Source organism: Trifolium pratense, linkage group LG1, assembly GCF_020283565.1.
Source record: "Trifolium pratense cultivar HEN17-A07 linkage group LG1, ARS_RC_1.1, whole genome shotgun sequence".
Taxonomy (NCBI): Eukaryota; Viridiplantae; Streptophyta; class Magnoliopsida; order Fabales; family Fabaceae; genus Trifolium; species Trifolium pratense.
This window is the reverse complement of record NC_060059.1, coordinates 45,037,820-45,063,838: the sequence shown is the minus strand read 5'-3', so window position 1 is coordinate 45,063,838 and position 26,019 is coordinate 45,037,820.

Below are 26,019 nucleotides of genomic sequence, written 5' to 3'. Positions count from 1 at the left end.
TTTGCTCCAGTTGCTCGCTTGGAGTCCATAAGATTACTCTTGGCTGTGGCATGCATTTTAAAATTCAAGCTATATCAAATGGATGTAAAAAGTGCATTCCTAAATGGCTATCTAAATGAAGAGGTATATGTTGAGCAACCAAAAGGGTTTGTAGATCCAAGCTTTCCTAACCACGTTTACAAACTAAAGAAAGCACTTTATGGATTGAAACAAGCCCCTAGAGCATGGTATGAAAGATTGACTGAATTTCTTGTCAGCCATGGATACAAGAAGGGTGGAAATGATAAAACCTTGTTTGTAAGAGAAGAGAAAGGGAAACTAATGATAGCTCAGATATATGTGGATGATATTGTATTTGGTGGAATGTCGCGACAAATGGTGGAACACTTTGTGCATCAAATGCAATCTGAATTTGAAATGAGTCTTGTAGGTGAGCTAACTTATTTTTTAGGTCTTCAGGTCAAACAAATGGAAGACACCATATTTATCTCTCAAGAAAAATATGCAAGAAACATTGTGAAGAAATTTGGTATGGAAGGTGGTAGTCACAAAAGGACACCTGCACCTACACACTTAAAGCTTACCAAAGATGAGAAAGGGGTTGATGTGGATCAAAGTCTCTATAGAAGTATGATTGGGAGCTTACTATATCTTACAGCTAGCAGGCCTGATATCATGTTTGCAGTTGGAGTTTGTGCTAGATACCAATCTGAACCAAAGATGAGTCATCTGACTCAAGTAAAAAGGATCTTCAAATATGTCAATGGCACATGTGGCTATGGAATTCTATACTCTCATGGTAATGATTCTACCTTAATTGGATATTGTGATGCAGATTGGGCTGGAAGTGCTGATGATAGAAAGAGCACCTCTGGTGCATGTTTCTTCTTGGGAAACAATCTAGTATCTTGGTTTAGTAAGAAGCAAAATAGCGTGTCTCTATCAACAGCTGAGGCAGAATATATAGCAGCTGGGAGTAGTTGCTCTCAATTGTTATGGATGAGACAAATGTTGAAAGAGTATAGTGTGGAGCAAGATGTCATGACACTTTACTGTGACAATCTTAGTGCTATAAACATTTCTAAAAATCCTATTCAACATAGTAGGACTAAGCACATTGATATACGTCATCATTTTATAAGAGAGCTTGTAGAAGAAAAAATTGTTACACTTGAGCACATTGCATCTGAAGAACAGTTAGCAGACATTTTCACTAAGGCGTTAGATGCAAGTCAATTTGAAAATTTAAGAGGCAAACTTGGAATTTGCCTTTTTGAAGACAAATAGCAGTTACAGCATGTAATGCGTGTAACTACCTCTCTTCACTTAAAGTTACACGCTAATCAAGGAAGTTTTCATTCAACTTCCCACAACCTCCATCAACCACAATCATTACTTTTCATCTATTCTCTCTCTCACGCTCAAAACCGATCCAACTTCTCCATCAACACTTCTCCAATTTCTGCTCTTTTCAGATACTCTTACTCAACAATCATGTCTGATTCTGTCAAATCTTCACCAAGCAAGACAAATGCTGCTCCATCGACACAAAAAGAAGTAATCAACGCTATTCCTCTTAACTCCATTCCTTTCACAAGTCCAAAGATGCGAAGAAAGTCAGTTGCGAAGAAGGAACGGTCATCACGAGCGAATCCTTCATCTCCCTCCTCTTCAATTAAGAAATCAAAGAAGAAGAGCAAAAAATCGCGAACGGAATCGAGTAAGTCCTATACCATGTCTGAACTGCATGTTGATCCGTTACCGTCTAGTGATGCTCCCACTCCAGTCGTTGATGCTACAAAGGACAATGTTGATACATCTGGTAAGAATCCACCTAATCCAAACTCTGATGTTCCAAATTCTGTCAAAAACCTAGGTATAGAGAAACCTACTGTAACTGATAATTTGGGGAAAAGTACTCCTAACTCCCCTATTGCTGTTAATACTGATGTTGATGCTGCTACTGAGACTAATGTTGATGTCTCTACTGAGTCGCCCACAAAAATTGACACTGAGACACATGTTATGCCAAGTGCTGCAACACATGGCGATACGCCAAATGTGGTGCCAGATGTTACCACATCTTTGGCACAGGAAAATTTGGTTGACTATTCTGAGTCTGATGAGAGTCCCCCACCTAAGGCTACTGATAAAGAAACTGTTCCTGATAAAGCTGTGAATGATAATCCAGAGGTTATACTTGTTAATGAAACTACTGCCAGTGATAAGGCTGTCCTACAAACTCTGAGGCTAGTGTGGCTAGGAGGACTAGAAGTAGGGTTAATAAAGGTGTAGAGACTGCTAGTACACCTGTCCAAACACCCAAACCCTCTAAGGCTGGAAAGGCTACTGGTAAAAAGCCTGTGTATGGACCTCCAAAACCTGTCAGTAAAGTGGTCCCTAGGTCAGAGACCAAGAAAAGAAAAGCTCCTCCAACAAGTGATTCTGATTTTGAACCTGAGACAGATGTTGCTGCATCTGGCAGCACATCTAGAAAGAGTATAGGAAGGAAGAAGGTTCCTCAAACTGTTCCCTATGCTCCTTTAGACAATATATCATTTCATCTGGAGAATGGTTCTGCAAGATGGAAATTTGTATATCACAGGAGGCTGGCTCTAGAAAGGAATTTGAAAGATTATATTCTTGAATGTCCTCCAGTTGTTGAAGCTCTTGAGTATGCAGGTTTGATGAAAACTGTGGTTGGTTTGGACAAGTGCTATGACAGGCTTGTCAAAGAATTTTTGATTAATGTAGCTGCAGATTGTAATGATCCAGCAAGTCCTGAATACAGGCAAGTGTTTGTTTGTGGAAAGTGTGTGAAATTCTCACCTATTGTGATAAACCAATATCTCCAAAGAAGTTCTGATGAAGTGGCTCCTCTAAAAGCCACAGATAATGAAATCTGCAAGGTCCTCACTGGTGGAAAAATTAAAGTGTGGCCAAGCAAGGCAAAGCTGTCTGCAACTTCCCTCTCACCATTCTATGCTGTTTTAAATAGGATTGCTGCCCATAATTGGGTACCAACTACTCACTCAGGTGATATTGCAAGAGGATTGGGCAAGTTCATTTATGCTGTGGGCACCAAGGCCGATTTTGACTATGGAGCTTATGTCTTTCAAGAAACTTTGAGTCATGCTTTAACATATGCTGTTGAGAAACCAGTTGCTTTTCCCACTCTGCTATGCAATATTATACTTGAACAACACCCAGATATTTTGAGAAGTTCTGATGTTCCTTGTAAAAGGAAAGGGGTGTTGGTGATTGAGCAGAGGCTGCTGGATGGGACAAATGCTGCAGCAGGTGTTGGCACATCTGTCCAGGCTGGTGTCTTCTCTAGGAAGCAGATGATTGCAGACTTGACTGAGACCAGCAGAGCTCTTGAGGCCAGGAAGCTGAAAATAGATCGTGTGATTGATGCACTCAAGGCTGAGGAAGCTGCTGATATGGCTGAGGGTGAGCTAGATGGACAAGAAGGAAAAGAGGCTAGTGAGTCTGAGGATGGTTCTGAGGATGTGATGGAGGACTCTGATGAAAGTTCTTCAATATAATTTCTGATGTTTTCCTTATATTTGTTTCTGATGTACTTTTGTTGTTCCTTTTTGGGCAAGGCCCTGAATTTCTAGCACCTGTGTGTGCTCTATGGTCTGTAATAACTGCACACTGATATTCTCTATGCTCTGGTACACTATGATTTCCTATTCATGATGTTTGTCTAAATTGTGGCTAAAAAGGGGGAGTAGTGTGTGTGTGACAAGTGTGTGGGCAGATGTTCTCACATCTGGAGACTGTTGACTGTTTTTGCATGAATTGTTCGTATGCTCGTATTGAGGGGGAGTATGAGTAATATGCATGTACCGAGGGGGAGTAGTGAATATTCTTTCTCTATCTGGTGTGTGTATGCATGAATTCAGGGGGAGTGTGAGTGATATTATCTCTTGATCGCCTGAAAGTATTTGATGACAAATGTTGTGCCAAGTGTTATGGCACCTGACTATTGAGTCCACTATCTATTATGACTGAGAATTTATTTTTCTCAGATGCCCTTGGGAATTTATTTTTCCTGTTGTTCTTATAATGAAGAAATGCGTTTTATACTATTAGGAGTTTATTTCTCCTACATCTAAAACATCTACTATTGGGAGTTTATTTCTTCCTTGTGTTGTTCCATGAGGCTAGTTGTGTTTTTATTCCGCTGTTGCATTGCCTCTGATGCTACTTGACTATCTTGGAAGTAGTCTTACTATGTGTTACCTTCTTTCCTAGTTGTGTGATCATGTTGACTCGAAGGAAAGGTAATACTGTATCTCTCTATATACTGGTCTAATATTGTTTTAGCCAAAATTTGCCAAAGGGGGAGATTGTTGGGTTTTTGTATATTGGCTACATTTTGCAAAAACATATTTTAGCCAAGTGCTGAGACAAGTGTGCTGACCCCAAGTGTTGTGACAAATGTTGTGACACTTTGGAACAACACCTGACTCTGTTCTGCGCGCGCCAGCTGGATGTTATTATTTTCTACTCAATCTTTTGAAGATCTGTTTGAAGAATTGTTTCAAGGTTTCTTACAGAAGAAGGCGCACGTGTTTAATGTGTTTCATGAGGCAGCTAAACCCTAGTTTTATTTTCCAAAAGAATTATATTTTTGGAAAATATATTTTTGCGGTTTCAAAAATATAACTATTGTTTTCAAAAATATATCACTGCTGCCGCAATTCTAGAAGCCCTAATTTTGTCTTGAAGCCCAAGTCATTCTACTACTATAAATACGAAGGCAAGCATATGGTTTCAAGCATCTAAAATCGTGTTCTTACAAAGCGTGTGTTTTAGGGATTTTAGAGTGTTAATTGTGAGCCTTTCTTGTGTCTCATTGATACAAGCTTAGGACCTGAGTGTTATTGAGTTGTAAGTGTGAACTTCTCCTAAGCTTTGAAGTACGGAGATTGTTCTATTGTGTTGTGTGGTTTACTCGCAAGCTTTTAAGCAAGAGTGAATCCTAGTTTCTTAGGAGTGTGTCTCCACCTGTTGTGTTTGTGAAATTGAATAACAGCGCTGTCTGTGTTGCTAAGGTGGGAATTGGGACGGGGTCTCATATCTAGGAGTTCCTAGGTAGAAGGGTCATTGGGTAGTGATTAAGTGAGAAGTTGTAAACGGGTGAGTTTAGCTTCGAAGTAATACTGCTGATAGTGGACTTCATTCCTGGATTGGTATCCCCCAGAGTAGGCTTTAGGCTGAACTGGGTTAACAACTCTTGTGTGTTATTTACTTTACTGTTTGTATTGTTTTATGTTATTTGCTCTGTTTATAGACAAGTGTTGGCGCACCAGTAACAACATCTGTCTACAACAGACAAGTGTTGCTACACCTTGAGCAACACCTGTCCACTGTGTGCCAGGAATTTCAGTAATTCATCTGTCGGTGCTACCGAAAGGCCGTTTAAGTTTGAGGGCAATCATTTCAAACGTTGGCAACAAAAAATGTTTTTCTTCCTAACTCTTAAAAAGTGTGCCTACGTTTTGAAACAACCCATTCCTGTGGTTCCTGCTGAAGCTTCGGCTTCTGCTTCTGGAACTAATGAACAGACCGTGAGTAGGTATTTGAAATACCAGATGGTTGATGAAAGGTCAGTGGAAGTGCAGTCACATGAACTGCAGAAGATTGCTCATGAAATAAATTTCATGAAAATAAATTTCCCTTTAAATCAAGAAATAGTGGGGGCACTGAACAGGATAATATTCCTGAGTCGAGTCACGTACCAGTGATACCAAATGCGGATAGCAATGACGAAGTAGAAAATGAACTTCGTAGAAGCAAACGTGTAAGAGTTGCTAAAGACTATGGTCCAGACTATGCGACCTTTACATTGAATGAAGATCCGGCAAATCTTCAAGAAGCCTTGTCATCGATGGATGCAGATCTTTGGCAAGAAGCTATTAATGATGAGATGGATTCTTTAGAATCTAACAAAACATGGCACTTAGTAGACTTACCTCCCGGTTGCAAACCAATTGGTTGCAAATGGATTTTGAAAAAGAAACTAAAACCCGACGGCACGGTTGAAAAATACAAGGCTCGCCTTGTAGCCAAAGGTTTTAGACAAAGAGAAAATATAGATTTCTTCGACACATTTTCACCTGTCCCTAGAATAACGTCCATTCGAGTACTTATTTCAATAGCAGCTATTTATAACTTAATTGTACACCAAATGGACGTTAAAACTGCTTTTTTAAATGGTGACTTAGAAGAAGAAATCTATATGGAACAACCCGAAGGGTTTGTTATACATGGACAAGAAACTAAGGTCTTTCTTCAAAAAAAAAGAAACTAAGGTCTGCAAGTTAGATAAATCTCTGTATGGTCTTAAACAAGCTCCTAAACAATGGCATGAAAAGTTTGATAACTTAATGATATTGAATGGGTTCAGACTCAATGAGAGTGACAAATGCATTTACTATAAATGTGATGGCAACATTTGCACTATAATATGTCTCTATGTAGATGACATGTTGATATTTGGCTCAAACCTTTCTGCCATAAATAATGTGAAATCAATGTTGAGTAACAACTTTGATATGAAAGACCTCGGAGAAGCTAGTGTGATTCTTGGAATAAAAATCACTAGGTCTGAGAAGGGGATATCCCTAGATCAATCACATTATGTGGAAAAGATCCTAAAGAAATACGGTTACTTTAACTGTAAACCTGCCTGCACACCTTATGATCCCAGTGTAAAACTGTATAAGAACACTGGTGATAGCGTAAGACAAACAGAATACGCGAGCATCATTGGTAGTCTTAGGTATGCCACTGATTGTACTAGACCCGACATCGCCTATGTCGTGGGACTCTTGTGTAGGTTTACCAGCAGACCCAGTGATGAGCATTGGCACGCTATTGAGAGAGTCATGAGATACCTGAAAAGGACCATGAATCTCGGATTACACTATCAGAGATTTCCAGCTGTACTTGAAGGGTACAGTGATGCTGATTGGAACACCTTGTCAGATGATTCCAAAGCTACTAGTGGCTTTATATTTAGTATAGCCGGTGGAGCTGTATCATGGAAGTCTAAGAAACAGACCATTTTGGCACAGTCCACTATGGAATCTGAAATGATAGCACTAGCAACTGCTAGTGAAGAAGCAAGCTGGTTGAGATGCTTGTTATCTGAGATTCCCTTATGGGAAAAACCTATGCCTGCTGTCTTGATCCATTGTGATAGTACTGCAGCTATCGCTAAAATTGAGAATCGTTTTTATAACGGTAAAAGACGTCAAATTAGAAGAAAGCACAGCACAGTGAGAGAGCTCATCACTACAGGTGCTGTGAGAGTGGATCATGTACGCACTAATGATAACCTAGCAGATCCTTTGACGAAAGGACTGGCTAGAGAGAAAGTCCAAAATACATCTGTCAAGATGGGACTAATGCCTATGAAGTGAATTACTCATGATGGTAACCCAACCTAAAAGACTGGAGATCCCAAGAATTAGGTTCCAATGGGTAAACAACAAGTTGTGAGTAATATGAGATGAACATGCAAATTAAGAAGCATGAATCCTGAAATGAGAAAGGTTGAGTTAGCAAAACTCTTAATGAAATCTATACTCTATAGGAGTGGAGTACATCAGGAGTACTCTTGATAGAATCACCTATATGAATGTGGAACTGAGGCCGGTTCCTCTGGAGTTTCGGGGCGAATTCCTAGAGCATTCATGAAACTGGGATAGACGTGCAGGGCCATTAATGCACGGGCCTTAGAAAACACCTTAAGAAAGGTTGTGTGCTGGTTTGAGGAAAATCTGAGATAGAGTTCCAAGACTAAACGTCACTCTTGCTTAATCAGGCTCTTACTGGCTACGTGAAGGTTCCAAGACTTAGCTCACCTTCGCTTATGCACAATCTTACTGAAACGTTTAACGTTATGACTGAAACAACTTTTTTAAATTCAAGTGGGGGATTGTTGGAACATGATGAAGAATTAGAGGAAACTTGGTATTGAAGTAAACACATTTGTTAGAACCATGTGTAGTGTGAATTGAAAAAAGGCTCTTTGAGTCCCACATTGGAAAAATCACACTACTTGGTAGTGTTTATATATCACAAGTTGGCAACCAAGGGTGTGCCCTTGGGGTACCCACTTTTGTAAGAAAGGGAGACCACACACAATGTCGAATATCACACGCGCGCGCCGCCGTCGCCGTCCGACCGGCCGGCTCGGGACGGGCCGGGCTTGGGTGATATATTAATTTTTTAATACTAAGAAAAAGAAATTTTTGAATTTAAATTTCTTTTAGTGTGTCCCTTAATTCGCACATGTTAAATGTGCTTAGACCAAGTCTTGAACGGATTTCTTTTCTGTTAAACGGTCAAAATACGTGTCCTTTAAATCCCTGATTTTTTGCCACGTTTTTGCCTTTGACTGAGCAACTTCAGCTCCTGAAAACTCTCTGATTCCAGCTCCCTACTTGCCTATAAATACCACTTCATTTCTTCAGTTTTTACTAACTTCTTTTTCTCTGCATTCTGAGAAAACTGCTTCTTTCCTTCTCCCTTTTCTTTCTTCGAAATTATTTTGTTGTTTCAAAATTTGAACGGTTGTAAACCGTAGAATTGATATTCGTATATCAATTAGAGTGGTTCGAAAATTCGTACCATATTTGGTGTTATTCTGGCCGATACTACAGTGCAGTAGTTCATCGGTATTTATTTGATAAACGGTTGTTTTATCCTAGGGACTTCGCGGTTGATATACTACAGTCCACTTCTTCGAGTAGTTCCGCGAAACGTCTTAAAGAAAACGACCTAGTACGCGACTCAGCCAATAATTTGTTTCTTTGCCAATTTTGAAAATTCGTTTTCCTGTTTTTATAAACTCAGTAAAACCGTTTTCCAACAATTTTAAGACGTTTCGAAAATATCATGGCAAACGAAGAGATTATTGGTAATTCATCTGTCGGTGCTACCGAAAGGCCGTTTAAGTTTGAGGGCAATCATTTCAAACGTTGGCAACAAAAAATGTTTTTCTTCCTAACTCTTAAAAAGTGTGCCTACGTTTTGAAACAACCCATTCCTGTGGTTCCTGCTGAAGCTTCGGCTTCTGCTTCTGGAACTAATGAACAGACCGTGAGTAGGTATTTGAAATACCAGATGGTTGATGAAAGGTCAGTGGAAGTGCAGTCACATGAACTGCAGAAGATTGCTCATGAAATAATAACCGAAGGTATGCCTTTACATGAGCAGTTTCAAATTTCTGTCATTATTGATAAGCTGCCCCCCAGTTGGAAAGACTTTAAGAATCAGCTCCGTTATAAGACAAAGGAGTTTTCCATTGAGGGTCTAATTACCCGTCTTCGTATAGAAGAAGAATCTCGGAAACAAGATATGAAAGAGGAAGAAAAGATATTGGTTGTTTCTAACACCAATAAAAAGAAATTCGGTGCAGCTCTGAAGCCTACGGGCAAACCTTTGAAAAATCAGAATCAGAGCCGCATTCAAAACCGAGTTAAGAATGGTAACCCGGTTAGGGGCCATATTGCTAAGCAACAACAGCAACCACCACCTCCTAGAAATGACGCTGTTGAGCCTTTTTATTGCTTCAATTGCTGGAAAACAGGTCATATATCAAAGAAGTGCAGAAATCCAAAGAGGCCTAAACCGGCTAATCTTGCACATATTAATGTGAATGTGGCTGATGAGCCATATGCTGCTATGATCACCGAAATTAATATGGTCGGTGGTACTGATGGATGGTGGATAGATACTGGCGCTACCCGCCATGTCTGTTATGATCGTGCTATGTTTAAAACATACACGAATGCTGAAAATAAGAAGGTGCAGATGGGTAATGCTCATACATCCGATGTTGCTGGTGTTGGAGATGTTGTTCCGAAGTTCACCTCTGGAAAGACTCTTATCTTGAAAGAAGTCCTTCATGTTCCTGAGATGAAGAAGAATCTTGTTTCTGGTTTCCTCTTAAATAAGGCTGGGTTTAATCAAACTATTGGGGCTGATATGTACACCATCACTAAGAATGGTATTTTTATTGGGAAAGGGTACGCCTCTGATGGCATGTTTAAACTCAATGTTGATTTTAATGTTATGAATAAAATTTCTCCTTCTGTTTACTCTTTGTGTGATTTTAATATTTGGCATTCTAGACTTTGTCATGTTAATAAACGATCTATTTTGAATATTAGTAACTTAGGATTAATTCCTAAACTTAGTTTTAATGACATAGAAAAATGTGAATTTTGTAGTCAAGCTAAAATAACAAAGAGCAAACATAAATCAGTAATACGAGAATCTGAACCAATGGACCTTATACATTCTGATATATGTGAACTAGATGGAACCATGACTAGGAATAACAAACGTTATTTTATCACTTTTATTGATGATTGTTCAGATTATACTTTTGTTTATTTAATGAAAAATAAAAGTGATGCTTTTGATATGTTCAAAATTTTTGTGAAAGAAATAGAAAATCAATTTAATACGAAAATCAAAAGACTTCGTAGTGATAGGGGAACCGAATATAATTCTAGTTTATTTAATGATTTTTATAAACAACACGGAATTATACATGAAACGACTGCACCATATTCCCCTGAAATGAATGGTAAAGCAGAAAGAAAGAATAGAACTCTTACTGAATTAGTTGTTGCTATTATGTTAAATTCTGGTGCCGCTAAACATTGGTGGGGGGAAATAATTTTGACTGTCTGCTTTGTTTTGAATAGAATTCCCAAATCTAAAAGAAGCGAATCCGCTTATGAAATCTTAAAGAAAAGACGACCAAACTTGTCTTATTTAAGAACTTGGGGATGTCTAGCCTATGTCCGTAAACCGGACCCGAAGCGAGTTAAACTCGCTAGTAGAGCCTATGAATGTGTATTCATTGGTTACGCAGCAAACAGTAAAGCATATAGGTTCTTCGACCTAAATGAAAAAGTGATCATAGAATCTAATGATGCAGATTTCTATGAAAATAAATTTCCCTTTAAATCAAGAAATAGTGGGGGCACTGAACAGGATAATATTCCTGAGTCGAGTCACGTACCAGTGATACCAAATGCGGATAGCAATGACGAAGTAGAAAATGAACTTCGTAGAAGCAAACGTGTAAGAGTTGCTAAAGACTATGGTCCAGACTATGCGACCTTTACATTGAATGAAGATCCGGCAAATCTTCAAGAAGCCTTGTCATCGATGGATGCAGATCTTTGGCAAGAAGCTATTAATGATGAGATGGATTCTTTAGAATCTAACAAAACATGGCACTTAGTAGACTTACCTCCCGGTTGCAAACCAATTGGTTGCAAATGGATTTTGAAAAAGAAACTAAAACCCGACGGCACGGTTGAAAAATACAAGGCTCGCCTTGTAGCCAAAGGTTTTAGACAAAGAGAAAATATAGATTTCTTCGACACATTTTCACCTGTCCCTAGAATAACGTCCATTCGAGTACTTATTTCAATAGCAGCTATTTATAACTTAATTGTACACCAAATGGACGTTAAAACTGCTTTTTTAAATGGTGACTTAGAAGAAGAAATCTATATGGAACAACCCGAAGGGTTTGTTATACATGGACAAGAAACTAAGGTCTTTCTTCAAAAAAAAAGAAACTAAGGTCTGCAAGTTAGATAAATCTCTGTATGGTCTTAAACAAGCTCCTAAACAATGGCATGAAAAGTTTGATAACTTAATGATATTGAATGGGTTCAGACTCAATGAGAGTGACAAATGCATTTACTATAAATGTGATGGCAACATTTGCACTATAATATGTCTCTATGTAGATGACATGTTGATATTTGGCTCAAACCTTTCTGCCATAAATAATGTGAAATCAATGTTGAGTAACAACTTTGATATGTGTTGGATATTTGTGTGTTGGCCTCATTTTGCTAAAACAAATATACAAGCAAGATGTTGGACCAAATGTTTCAACATGTTAGGTACAAAAGATGTTGGACCAAATGTTGTAACATGTTTGGGTACGACAGTCAGATTGCCCAAATCTCGCGCATTTATTACACGTATCTGCTATATATGGAAATCCACTCTACAAACGTGTATATCAAGATTTGATCTGATCAAGACGTTATTAGTGCAGATATGTTCTTATCAAGACTTAATAGAATGATTCAACACATTGTTTATTTCCTAAAGAGGATAAACTATTTTAGGAAAGTTTTTATTAAGGTCTGATTTGCTTAGCTGGACGTGACTCAAAGACCAGCTGTGTTCTGAAGCTTATCTTGGAATATCAGGAGCGTGCTAGCTCTGTCTATATAAAGAAGACTCAAGACCAAGATTTTAATTAACCGAAACCATTGTTTCATCAAAGATGTAGTCTTTAGGGTTTCGTGTCTTTAAGCCACTCTCTAGGAGAGTTGGTGTAAGTGAATCACTCGGGTTGTGAGATGGTCACTATGTCCTCACTCAGAAACCTTTAGGTAATGAGTTGAGTATTGTAATATCTCTGAAGCTTTTAAGCAAGGAGATAATGTTTGTATTTTTAATTGTGATTCTTACTTGTGGATTCTATAACACGAGTTAAGAACTGAGTTTGTTATTGTAAGGTTACTCCTAAGCTTTGAAGTACGGAGTTAACTATGTGTGATTTACTCCAAGCTTTTAAGCAAGAGTAAAATATGTCACGGTGATTGTCGCCACATTTTATTCAACATTATATGAACAACACAGGTTGTGTTGGCTGTGTGGAAGTGAGATGGGATCTCATGTCTAGGAGTTCCTAGGCAGAAGTTACATGAGTAGTGTCGAGGTCATAAGGCGTAAACCTAGGATTTGCTGGAGGTCTTAGTGTAAGACGTAAACCGAGGGTTTGCTGGAGGTCTTAGTGACTAGAGCTATTAGTGGATTTCCTTCCTGGATTGGTATCCCCCAGAGTAGGCAGGTTGGCTGAACTGGGTTAACAATTTCATGTGCAGTTTATTTACTTGTTGATTTTATTATGTTTCGTAAGATGTTCCAACATTAAGTATGACATTCTCTTTAAATTGAATGTTGGAACATCTGATAAAACATTATTTCTCAGTATCCGTTTTAATGTTATATGCCTTGCCGTGTTATTTCTGTCAGACCAGATGTCTCGACATTCTATACAACATCTGGTTCTGCTATACCAGAATTTCAATTGGTATCAGAGCAGGCATCCTGTTCTGTTTTCTGGATGAGATCTTAGGGAAGATACTTTCTGGTTATGGGCAAGTAAGGAATACTGAAAATTTGTTTGAACTTGGAGAAGTTCACATTGATTGAATGGTCCCTAGAAGTGGAGGATGGACTATTCATGATAGGGTGTGTATTAGACCTATCTTTTGTTGTTCAGGCGTGTAGATCTTGCGATGAGTTGTTGTATGGTTTGATTTATTTTCAAACATGTGTTATTGTAGTGTGCCTGAAGTTTGTTGAGGAGTTTTGTGGTTTGAATTCCGCTGCATATATATCTGATGGAAAACTCCTGGTGGTTTTGTTTGTTGAGGATGCACCACTCTGTTCTATGATGTAAGCCCTGGTGTGGTGATGCTCGAGGAGAGTTTGTTTAATTAACTTGTTAGAGATGACAAAGATACTTGGGGGTGATCTTAAGTCCACTCATAAAGGCACTCATGTATGAGTTTGTTGAAAAGGGATCTGAAGAAAGTTATGAGCAATTTATTTTTGCTTCCAACTCTAAAAAGCTAACCTCCATTGGCTTTGATAAAGGATTTCTTGGTGTGTTCCGTTAAAAAGGAACTGATGTCTTACCAGATGTTGGAACATCTGACGGAACATCTGACGAGCAGATTCTGCAGAATCTTGTTGGATGACAGTAGGGCATGGCAGATGCTTGGGTGCTAAACAAGTGTGTGTGTTGGTTACATATGTTTGGAACCTTTTCCTGACCTGGAAGAGGAGGCATCTGTGTCTGAGATGGTTTCTACGCTAGAAACATGTCTTAGATAAGTTTGTTGGGACACGATCAACATATGGTTGACCTCTTGGGTTAGTTCATGTCTGATCCAAGTAAGTGGTAGTTGAAGTTGTGTGCAGTGTTGATGTGTTATATGATGTTTTAACCATGCATGTTATATTCTTGTGATAATATATAGTTGTATGAATGCATGATTAAACAAGGAGGATTTATTTTTTTGGGACCAAAGGATTATGGTTCTCTGGTATTGACGAAGTTTTTACTTCCCTTCAATATGTGTGTTTGTGTTGAAGTGAAAGGAAGTATATGTTGCATCCCTCTCTCCATTGTCTGGTGCACACTAATCAAGGGAAATCCATCTGATGTATTTAATGCTTCCACTAAGGTCACAAGTGAGTTTGTTGATGAGTCTCTCAAAGGATCTGTCTCTGAAAATGATGTTGTGTCGAATGTTGGTACATCTTTGGCACCTAAGACTGATGTTGTGCTAAGTACTGTCACATCTGTGGTACCTAATATTATGTTGGATCAAAGTGTTCCAGATACCTGTTAGAGGGAATCTCCTCTATAGGTTCAGAAGAATGGCATCAAACATCTCAAAGTAAGACAAAAGGTTGGAACACTAGAAGAAGTTTTTGAGATGTAAAATATGCACGTCCCTACATGTGAGGATGATTTGATATTGAAGGTTGATCAACTACTGATGGTTGATTCTCCTGTGTCCCCTTGCAAGAGTTATGGACTACTATGGTATCTTCAAACCATAGTTCAGGATGAAACCGATGGGATTGAGATTGATGTCAGAATTAATGTTGAAACATCTTCTCCAACATCTGCTCCTTCAGCCAAGGAAGTTGGTTCTACTCAGGGTGGAGTACAAGGTCAAGCAACTGACCTAATATGGAATGACTTTTTTGTAAGAATAACTGTCATGAGTGGATGTTATCTGTTGGTGCCATATATGTGCAGAAGAATGATGTCAGATCTAATGTCCTACCTTGTGTGAGAAGGTAATCCTATCTGACAAATGATAAATACTTTAATGGGAGCTAAGTATCTGTATATCCTTTGTTGAAGTTATGCATAAAACTGATATATTTGTCTGAAGAGCTGTGCAATTATGTAGTCTGAACTTTATTGTTCGGAGAGTATATTTCTCTTCATGGTATTCAGGTGTTTTGAAAAGCCTGGATGATCTGCATTGATGGTACTCTATTGGGAGCTTCTTGAAGGATGTCTATGCACAATGAGTCCTTTTGAATGATGATTTATGAACCAATGTAATTGGGTTCCAAAATCAGAAGCTGATGTCCCAAATAATGTTGTAACATCATATTTACTGATGGCTGTTCTGTGGAAGGTGCTTGAGACTTTGCATGGGAGTGCTCAAGCTGTGTGGTCAGAAGACGTGTTTCTGACTATGTGAATCAGAATGTGGAGGTTCTGATCTTGTTTTAATAGTATGCTCTAGCAATGCATGACTATTTATTCCACTAGTATCAACAACTACTAGTGAATGTAAGGCCAGAAGAATATTGTCAAATACTGAGGTTTGATAATTGTCTTTGGCTTTCTTCTGTTGCAAGTCACTCTAGAAAAAAGGTTGATAATCAGGATCTTAGTCAAGCTTTTAAGCAAACTAAGATGTTTTGGAGTTTGTGAGTGACTTTACACCTTGTATGCATGACATCCTGCCTATTCAAAAGGTCATGATACATAGTGTGGTTCTGCTGGGACATTGTTCAGAAGTGTCCTTGTTAAGTGAAGAGGTCAGAATGCTTGGATGTATTCTCAAGAAGTGAGAGTATCTGACTCAGAATCGACTCTACTGAGGGAGTTGGTGTTGCCCTTCAACATGAAAGCATGAAGTCTTTCACATGTTTTCATTAAGTGCTCGAGTTTTCGTCTTCAGCTGGAGCCCTGATTATCTATGACAAGTAGAGTCTTGTGTTTATCTGTGGATTGCATTGATACATATATATTGTCTAGAGTGTTGTACAAGCTTGTGGAGATCTTATGTCTCATATGAGAATATGATGTCAGACAACATGTTGTGACATTATGAAATTAAGGCATGGTTGATTCTAGTCATGTAAAGCTGAATAATTATATCAGTTATCCACATATCTCTCGAGTGGTTAAATGGTTGAGTCTGGGAGAATTTATTTTTCTCTACAGATTGTTTTTTTTTGGAAGGACTGTCCAAGAGTCTTCATTATTGAGAGATGTCACAAATGGGATATTCAGATGTCTTGGTATGTGTCACTAAGTGAAAGGAGAACACTTCGAATCAAGTGGAAGACAGTATGTTTGAAGATGTGTTGATCATTGCAAGTAAAAGAAGACAATGTCTGACTGAATGTTAGAACATTATTCGAGACATGTTTCCTGTTAGATCAACAAGGAAGTGAAATGGACAGTGTGATCAACCACGTGTCAGAAGGGAATGCATAAAAAGTCTGTGAATACTTTGAATCCATCTGAGTCTACTTCTATTTTGCTTGGTCAACAAAATGTGCGTCATCTAGGAAACCTATTTCTAAATCCATTATCCAGGTTAATCTTATCTCTCAAAAGATCCTAGAAAAGTCTATCTATGTTTGTTGATGATGTTAATAAACCTACCAAACCCGTTTTGATAACCTCATTAATTCAGTTGTCACCTCTAATATTGAATCAAATGTTGTTACCTCTGTTAAAGGTTTTTGTCAGTTTAAATGTTGTGGGTAGTGTTGAAACATCTGTGAGATCTGCCTGTGAAATTGTAATTCTATATAAACCAAGATCTCTTAAAACCATAGGTCAGTCTAGTATGAATGTTGTGGTTGTTGATGACATTTTTTTTGAAATTTTTCCATGTGTCATCTTTCAAAGCTGTTGATTCTGTCACTTTATTATCCCCACTAAAGTTGTGGTTGTGTCCCCCAAAGAAACCTCACCTGAGTCTGATGTCACATCAGATGTTGAAACATCTTGGACCAACCTGTTTGTGTTGTTGAAACTTGTTCTACAATTCCCAAGCTGATGCTAATATGGTTCTGAGAGTCACAAACCTGATTGTGATTTGAAGTATTGAAGATTAGAATGTGGTGGAAGAAACTGATCTTGATGATCTTCCACGTGACCAAGCTATTGCTCAAAGTATGATTAAAAGAGAACTGGTCATGCTATGACTGTTTGTGTGGATGTGCATTCTGCTGAGAAGTACTATACGTGTTCAGATGTGTTGTGATCAGATGAGATAATGCTCAGATATATGATACTTAAATGTGATTATGTGACAGTTTCAGATCTGCTTCTGAAACCTCTAGCTTTATGTTCTCATGAGATATGTTATGCTATGATGTCACCCATGTTGTCTACACATCCTGATCTGATTTTTGATAATTTATTTTTCTCTGATGTGTGAGAATTTATTTTCCTCTGTATATGAGAGTTTATTTCTCCCTTTGTGCTTTAAAGGAGAAAGAAGCTATGAGAAGTATTGCTAGTTCCTGACATTATTATCTCTGCTGGGGTGGATGTTGCTGATTCCACAAACATAATTGTAGATGTTCTTGTTGCTGGTGTATCTCAGACAAAAGATGTTATTGGTTCCGTTGTTGATAAACCAAAACAAACTGTTCCTAAAAAGGATGTTGTGCCAGACGTTGACACATCTGTGGACCAACCTAAGGCTGATGTTACTATTGTCCCGAAACCTGTTCAAGAAACTATTGTGGTGAAAGATGTTGGGACATCTGTTGACCCATCTGACTCATCTAATGAAGAAACAGGGTCTGATGAAGAGAATTCTACTGAGGTTGAAGAAGGGTCTCTCAGTCTAAAGAAAGTCATCAAATTGTGCCACTTAATGAAGAAGTGGTTGATTCTGAAAAGAATATGTATGAGGTTAATGTGTCTGCTAGTAAGAAGAAACAAAGTCTGAAAAGAAAGGAAGCATCTTCAAGTGACTCTAAGTATGATGTTGAGGAGGATGTACCAGACATCACACCCTCTGCCTCAAAGAAAAAGTCTGGAGGGAAAAAGATCCCTCATAATGTGTCTGTTGCTCCCTGTGACAATATTTCCTTTCATCGTGCTTCCTTTGCACAAAGATGGGATCATGTTTACAGGAGGAGTTTTTGTTAGATGGATGCTCCATGCCCTGATTGGAAGACCACGTGCTTTGATACCATGCTGGAAGAACCTGTGCTAGAAGTTGTGCTACCATATGTTGCAACATCTTTGCTAACGTGTGAAGTATTTTGTGATTGCTCCTATTCGCTCTAATACCACGCTAGATAAACATGTTGAAACATCTTTGCTAACATGTGCTATGTGTTGTGCTATCATGTGTTGAAACATCTTTGTTGTCTATGTTCTGATACCATACCGGAGGAACCTGTGCTATCTGATGTGCTACTAAATGGTGAAACATCTTGGTCATCATGTTGAAAATTTTGTGCTGATGAAGTGTGATCTATTTTAGGCTATTTGATGATGACTCCACTGCTGATTTATATCTGATGAGGTATGTATCCCATGGTGTTGTCTTCGTTTGTAGTAGCTCTGTGCACTATGTTCCTGGATATCTCTACTATTGTACTCTTTGATTAATGCATGAAGACCCTATTTTGTCTAAACTTCTGATTAAAAAGGGAAGTAGTTTAGTAGTTGGAAGGCATGATATGTTTTGCTGCTAATGTCTGTTGTGTTACCTGATGTTGAAACATATGCATGCTCTTATAGTGGTTGGATGTGTTCTACTATAAGATGTGGTGTCTGATGCTTAGACATCTGCTAATCTTGAGTGGTGTAGTATTGAATATGTGCTGTTGTATGCTTATGTGCTGATATGGATGATAAAATTGAGGGGGAGTAAGAATTGTTTTCTGATGATCATTCTGATAAGCATGTGCCAAAGTATTTGGAGGGAGTAAAATTAATTTTTGCTCTCGTTCTGATTTTGAGGGGAAGTAGCATAATGCAGTAAGTAGTTACTATTCTGTTGTGCAAAGCTCTATTTGTTTGCTCTGGATGATGTCATGCCATATGTTGGAACATCCTGGTTGCATGAGAACTTATTTTTCTCAGCTTTGTGGGAATCTACTCTTCCCAACTACTATTTTGTGGTTTGCTTAAGGAGTTGTGATCTGTGATGTGTTTTGTGTGCGGTAGCAGTATGTGATGTATGGTATCTGATGATTATATGATGTGGAGCATAATGTTGAGGACATTTGCCTTTTCTGTTGGCACGTGATGTAATGCTTCTGCTATTTCAAGACTATGGATTGCTAGATACTAATATATGGATCTGTTATGCTCTGATATTCTGCACTATGGATTTTTTGTGATGATTGCTCTTAATGCACGAAGTTTTTGTTTGGCATATTTTGTGGCTAAAAAGGGGGAGTAGTTGTTTGTGTTTGTCTGCTACTTTACAATGTTGTATCTGATGTTGTTTACAATGTTGTATCTGATGTTGTGACATGCTAGTCTAGCCTGTCTATGAAGAAGTAGTAGTGTGTATTGTGACATGCATGAATTCAGGGGGAGTAAGAACCATTTTTTTCTGATGGCCTGATGAGATGCATGAGCTGATGTATTCAGGGGGAGCAAAAGTAAAGTTTCTCTGATCTGATATTAAGGGGGAGAGTAATGCAATATCAGTTTCTCTGAGCTGATGCATGAGCTGTTGAAACATCTTGATGCTGATGTGGAATTTATTTTTTCCAAGTGTGCTTGTGAGAGTTTATTTCTCTCTACTGAAGGATGAAGCTAAGTTGGTTATGATTCCGCTGCTGTGTATGCCTCTGATGGTTTATGGTAAAGTTTATTTCTTTACCCTGTGCGTTATTTTCATTTGAGGAATTCTTTTGGAAGTAACATAGAAGATGTTCTACCTTCCTTCATATTTGTGTGCTCACGTTGACTTGAAGGATTGTATGGTTTTTAAATCTCTCTATGCTAATTAATGGGCTGAAGTTGTTTTAGCCAAAAATTGCCAAAGGGGGAGATTGTTGGATATTTGTGTGTTGGCCTCATTTTGCTAAAACAAATATACAAGCAAGATGTTGGACCAAATGTTTCAACATGTTAGGTACAAAAGATGTTGGACCAAATGTTGTAACATGTTTGGGTACGACAGTCAGATTGCCCAAATCTCGCGCATTTATTACACGTATCTGCTATATATGGAAATCCACTCTACAAACGTGTATATCAAGATTTGATCTGATCAAGACGTTATTAGTGCAGATATGTTCTTATCAAGACTTAATAGAATGATTCAACACATTGTTTATTTCCTAAAGAGGATAAACTATTTTAGGAAAGTTTTTATTAAGGTCTGATTTGCTTAGCTGGACGTGACTCAAAGACCAGCTGTGTTCTGAAGCTTATCTTGGAATATCAGGAGCGTGCTAGCTCTGTCTATATAAAGAAGACTCAAGACCAAGATTTTAATTAACCGAAACCATTGTTTCATCAAAGATGTAGTCTTTAGGGTTTCGTGTCTTTAAGCCACTCTCTAGGAGAGTTGGTGTAAGTGAATCACTCGGGTTGTGAGATGGTCACTATGTCCTCACTCAGAAACCTTTAGGTAATGAGTTGAGTATTGTAATATCTCTGAAGCTTTTAAGCAAGGAGATAATGTTTGTATTTTTAATTGTGATTCTTACTTGTGGATTCTATAACACGAGTTAAGAACTGAGTTTGTTATTGTAAGGTTACTCCTAAGCTTTGAAGTACGGAGTTAACTATGTGTGATTTACTCCAAGCTTTTAAGCAAGAGTAAAATATGTCACGGTGATTGTCGCCACATTTTATTCAACATTATATGAACAACACAGGTTGTGTTGGCTGTGTGGAAGTGAGATGGGATCTCATGTCTAGGAGTTCCTAGGCAGAAGTTACATGAGTAGTGTCGAGGTCATAAGGCGTAAACCTAGGATTTGCTGGAGGTCTTAGTGTAAGACGTAAACCGAGGGTTTGCTGGAGGTCTTAGTGACTAGAGCTATTAGTGGATTTCCTTCCTGGATTGGTATCCCCCAGAGTAGGCAGGTTGGCTGAACTGGGTTAACAATTTCATGTGCAGTTTATTTACTTGTTGATTTTATTATGTTTCGTAAGATGTTCCAACATTAAGTATGACATTCTCTTTAAATTGAATGTTGGAACATCTGATAAAACATTATTTCTCAGTATCCGTTTTAATGTTATATGCCTTGCCGTGTTATTTCTGTCAGACCAGATGTCTCGACATTCTATACAACATCTGGTTCTGCTATACCAGAATTTCAATATGAAAGACCTCGGAGAAGCTAGTGTGATTCTTGGAATAAAAATCACTAGGTCTGAGAAGGGGATATCCCTAGATCAATCACATTATGTGGAAAAGATCCTAAAGAAATACGGTTACTTTAACTGTAAACCTGCCTGCACACCTTATGATCCCAGTGTAAAACTGTATAAGAACACTGGTGATAGCGTAAGACAAACAGAATACGCGAGCATCATTGGTAGTCTTAGGTATGCCACTGATTGTACTAGACCCGACATCGCCTATGTCGTGGGACTCTTGTGTAGGTTTACCAGCAGACCCAGTGATGAGCATTGGCACGCTATTGAGAGAGTCATGAGATACCTGAAAAGGACCATGAATCTCGGATTACACTATCAGAGATTTCCAGCTGTACTTGAAGGGTACAGTGATGCTGATTGGAACACCTTGTCAGATGATTCCAAAGCTACTAGTGGCTTTATATTTAGTATAGCCGGTGGAGCTGTATCATGGAAGTCTAAGAAACAGACCATTTTGGCACAGTCCACTATGGAATCTGAAATGATAGCACTAGCAACTGCTAGTGAAGAAGCAAGCTGGTTGAGATGCTTGTTATCTGAGATTCCCTTATGGGAAAAACCTATGCCTGCTGTCTTGATCCATTGTGATAGTACTGCAGCTATCGCTAAAATTGAGAATCGTTTTTATAACGGTAAAAGACGTCAAATTAGAAGAAAGCACAGCACAGTGAGAGAGCTCATCACTACAGGTGCTGTGAGAGTGGATCATGTACGCACTAATGATAACCTAGCAGATCCTTTGACGAAAGGACTGGCTAGAGAGAAAGTCCAAAATACATCTGTCAAGATGGGACTAATGCCTATGAAGTGAATTACTCATGATGGTAACCCAACCTAAAAGACTGGAGATCCCAAGAATTAGGTTCCAATGGGTAAACAACAAGTTGTGAGTAATATGAGATGAACATGCAAATTAAGAAGCATGAATCCTGAAATGAGAAAGGTTGAGTTAGCAAAACTCTTAATGAAATCTATACTCTATAGGAGTGGAGTACATCAGGAGTACTCTTGATAGAATCACCTATATGAATGTGGAACTGAGGCCGGTTCCTCTGGAGTTTCGGGGCGAATTCCTAGAGCATTCATGAAACTGGGATAGACGTGCAGGGCCATTAATGCACGGGCCTTAGAAAACACCTTAAGAAAGGTTGTGTGCTGGTTTGAGGAAAATCTGAGATAGAGTTCCAAGACTAAACGTCACTCTTGCTTAATCAGGCTCTTACTGGCTACGTGAAGGTTCCAAGACTTAGCTCACCTTCGCTTATGCACAATCTTACTGAAACGTTTAACGTTATGACTGAAACAACTTTTTTAAATTCAAGTGGGGGATTGTTGGAACATGATGAAGAATTAGAGGAAACTTGGTATTGAAGTAAACACATTTGTTAGAACCATGTGTAGTGTGAATTGAAAAAAGGCTCTTTGAGTCCCACATTGGAAAAATCACACTACTTGGTAGTGTTTATATATCACAAGTTGGCAACCAAGGGTGTGCCCTTGGGGTACCCACTTTTGTAAGAAAGGGAGACCACACACAATGTCGAATATCACACGCGCGCGCCGCCGTCGCCGTCCGACCGGCCGGCTCGGGACGGGCCGGGCTTGGGTGATATATTAATTTTTTAATACTAAGAAAAAGAAATTTTTGAATTTAAATTTCTTTTAGTGTGTCCCTTAATTCGCACATGTTAAATGTGCTTAGACCAAGTCTTGAACGGATTTCTTTTCTGTTAAACGGTCAAAATACGTGTCCTTTAAATCCCTGATTTTTTGCCACGTTTTTGCCTTTGACTGAGCAACTTCAGCTCCTGAAAACTCTCTGATTCCAGCTCCCTACTTGCCTATAAATACCACTTCATTTCTTCAGTTTTTACTAACTTCTTTTTCTCTGCATTCTGAGAAAACTGCTTCTTTCCTTCTCCCTTTTCTTTCTTCGAAATTATTTTGTTGTTTCAAAATTTGAACGGTTGTAAACCGTAGAATTGATATTCGTATATCAATTAGAGTGGTTCGAAAATTCGTACCATATTTGGTGTTATTCTGGCCGATACTACAGTGCAGTAGTTCATCGATATTTATTTGATAAACGGCTGTTTTATCCTAGGGACTTCGCGGTTGATATACTACAGTCCACTTCTTCGAGTAGTTCCGCGAAACGTCTTAAAGAAAGCGACCTAGTACGCGACTCAGCCAATAATTTGTTTCTTTGCCAATTTTGAAAATTCGTTTTCCTGTTTTTATAAACTCAGTAAAACCGTTTTCCAACAATTTTAAGACGTTTCGAAAATATCATGGCAAATGAAGAGATTATTGGTAATTCATCTGTCGGTGCTACCGAGAGGCCGTTTAAGTTTGAGGGCAATCATTTCAAACGTTGGCAACAAAAAATGTTTTTCTTCCTAACTCTTAAAAAGTGTGCCTACGTTTTGAAACAACCCATTCCTGTGGTTCCTGCTGAAGCTTCGGCTTCTGCTTCTGGAACTAATGAACAGACCGTGAGTAGGTATTTGAAATACCAGATGGTTGATGAAAGGTCAGTGGAAGTGCAGTCACATGAACTGCAGAAGATTGCTCATGAAATAATAACCGAAGGTATGCCTTTACATGAGCAGTTTCAAATTTCTGTCATTATTGATAAGCTGCCCCCCAGTTGGAAAGACTTTAAGAATCAGCTCCGTCATAAGACAAAGGAGTTTTCCATTGAGGGTCTAATTACCCGTCTTCGTATAGAAGAAGAATCTCGTAAACAAGATATGAAAGAGGAAGAAAAGATATTGGTTGTTTCTAACACCAATAAAAAGAAATTCGGTGCAGCTCTGAAGCCTACGGGCAAACCTTTGAAAAATCAGAATCAGAGCCGCATTCAAAACCGAGTTAAGAATGGTAACCCGGTTAGGGGCCATATTGCTAAGCAACAACAGCAACCACCACCTCCTAGAAATGACGCTGTTGAGCCTTTTTATTGCTTCAATTGCTGGAAAACAGGTCATATATCAAAGAAGTGCAGAAATCCAAAGAGGCCTAAACCGGCTAATCTTGCGCATATTAATGTGAATGTGGCTGATGAGCCATATGCTGCTATGATCACCGAAATTAATATGGTCGGTGGTACTGATGGATGGTGGATAGATACTGGCGCTACCCGCCATGTCTGTTATGATCGTGCTATGTTTAAAACATACACGAATGCTGAAAATAAGAAGGTGTAGATGGGTAATGCTCATACATCTGATGTTGCTGGTGTTGGAGATGTTGTTCTGAAGTTCACCTCTGGAAAGACTCTTATCTTGAAAGAAGTCCTTCATGTTCCTGAGATGAAGAAGAATCTTTGTTGGATATTTGTGTGTTGGCCTCATTTTGCTAAAACAAATATACAAGCAAGATGTTGGACCAAATGTTTCAACATGTTAGGTACAAAAGATGTTGGACCAAATGTTGTAACATGTTTGAGTACGACAGTCAGATTGCCCAAATCTCGCGCATTTATTACACGTATCTGCTATATATGGAAATCCACTCTACAAACGTGTATATCAAGATTTGATCTGATCAAGACGTTATCAGTGAAGATATGTTCTTATCAAGACTTAATGGAATGATTCAACACATTATTTATTTCCTAAAGAGGATCAACCATTTTAGGAAAGTTTTTATTAAGGTCTGATTTGCTTAGCTGGACGTGACTCAAAGACCAGCTGTGTTCTGAAGCTTATCTTGGATGATCAGGAGTGTGCTAGCTCTGTCTATATAAAGAAGACTCAAGACCAAGATTTTTTCAACCGAAACCATTGTTTCATCAAAGATGTAGTCTTTAGGGTTTCGTGTCTTTAAGCCACTCTCTAGGAGAGTTGGTGTAAGTGAACCACTCGGGTTGTGAGATGGTCACTATGTCCTCACTCAGAAACCTTTAGGTAATGAGTAGAGTATTTAATATCTCCGAAGCTTTTAAGCAAGGAGATAATGTTTGTGAGCCTCTCACGTATTGATTTAATACTTGAGTAGGACTGTGTTTTATTGAGTTGTAATGTTTTAAGGTTACTCCTAAGCTTTGAAGTACGGAGTTAACTATGTGTGATTTACTCGAAGCTTTTAAGCAAGAGTAAAATATGTCACGGTGATTGTCGCCACATTTTATTCAACATTATATGAACAACACAGGTTGTGTTGGCTGTGTGGAAGTGAGATGGGATCTCATGTCTAGGAGTTCCTAGGCAGAAGTTGCATGAGTAGTGTCGAGGTCATAAGGCGTAAACCTAGGATTTGCTGGAGGTCTTAGTGTAAGACGTAAACCGAGGGTTTGCTGGAGGTCTTAGTGTAAGACGTAAATTCAAAGGGTTTGCTGGAGGTCTTAGTGACTAGAGCTATTAGTGGATTTCCTTCCTGGATTGGTATCCCCCAGAGTAGGCAGTTTGGCTGAACTGGGTTAACAATTTCCTGTGCAGTTTATTTACTTGTTGATTTTATTATGTTTCGTAAGATGTTCCAACATTAAGTATGACATTCTCTTTAAGTTGAATGTTGGAACATCTGATCAAACATTATTCCTCAGTATCCGTTTTAATGTTATATGCCTTGCCGTGTTATTCATGTCAGACCAGATGTCTCGACATTCTATACAACATCTGGTTCTGCTATACCAGAATTTCAATTGGTATCAGAGCAGGCATCCTGTTCTGTTTTCTGGATGAGATCTTAGGGAAGATACTTTCTGGTTATGGGCAAGTAAGGAATAC